At 44.0% G+C, this 1,129-nt stretch overlaps 1 pseudogene; it reads right to left on the bottom strand.

Moving 5' to 3' along the window:
• Window positions 1-205: 205 nt before the first annotated feature.
• On the bottom strand, window positions 206-323 carry LOC126237616 (5S ribosomal RNA; annotated as a pseudogene).
• Window positions 324-1,129: the final 806 nt, after the last annotated feature.

Here is a 1,129-nt window from a genome sequence, read left to right as displayed (position 1 = left end):
CTCCGTCCGAACAGACCTTGGAAGGCCCAACGGTACCGACCGACGGCCGCGCCATCCACGCAGACCAAGGGCGTCACTGGATGCGGAGGGGCATGTTGTCAGCACACCGCTCTCCCAGCCGCATGTCAAGTTTCGTGACCGGAGGCGCTACTTCTCAGTCAAGTAGCTCCTCGGTTTGTCTCACAAGGGCTGAGTGCACCCCGCTTGCCAACAGCGCTCGGCAGAACGGATGGTCACCCATCCATGTGCTAGCCCAGCCCGACAGCGCTTAACCTCAGTGATCGGATGGGTACCGGTGTTACCACTGCGGCAAGGCCGTTGGCATTCGCAAACCATAGCCTCCAAAAAATATATACTTGTTAATATACCCTTATTAAAAAATCTTAAAGTATTTTGTATTATAGAAAATTAACCAACCCTCGTTAGTGTAATTAGCATCAGATGCCTTTGTCGTTAACGTTTAAAAACAATTTGTAATACTGCGTGGAAATGCGGCAGCCATATCTGTTATCCACATGTTAAATTGGAATGTTTGTAAGAGATATATCGACTTCTCAAAGCCAAGAAAAGGTAGCTCACTCAAACCCTACTTGGTATACTGTTGGCGCATGTTATGACCGCGCCCAAGTGAACACGGTAGAGGTCGTTAGCGCCTGCAAGCTATGTTCTTCCGTGCTGCGATGTCCTCGATGCTTTTGTGCTTCTACAGTGGTAATCATTCGTTGAATCAAATACTACCAATCCAAGTACCAATTTCACAGCATCTATTGTAATCTGCTAATCATTTAATGTAGCATTAAAACTGTTCAAAGTCAGGAAGTATTACAACTGCATCGCCATAATCATATGTACTCGGACATTCACAGCGGCTATCATCTATTGTCAAAACTTAACTTTCAAAATACAAAACCACGGATATAAATTAGCACATAATCGGCAATGGATAACTGGCGTGTTGCAATACTCCTTGCTATTGGCACGTTACTCTTATGCACGTTATAACAGAATTGTAATCAGGAAATGTTTCTTGTAGTTTAAAATTACAGTAGTATCATATAAATATGATGTACAAGTGCGGAGCCTAGTTCCCGTATACAAAGCCAATAGTTAACCATAAGTGAATCATAGG

The sequence above is a fragment of the Schistocerca nitens genome, chromosome 2 (assembly GCF_023898315.1).
Source record: "Schistocerca nitens isolate TAMUIC-IGC-003100 chromosome 2, iqSchNite1.1, whole genome shotgun sequence".
In the NCBI taxonomy this organism is placed as follows: Eukaryota; Metazoa; Arthropoda; class Insecta; order Orthoptera; family Acrididae; genus Schistocerca; species Schistocerca nitens.
This window is presented reverse-complemented; position numbering and strand designations above follow the sequence as displayed.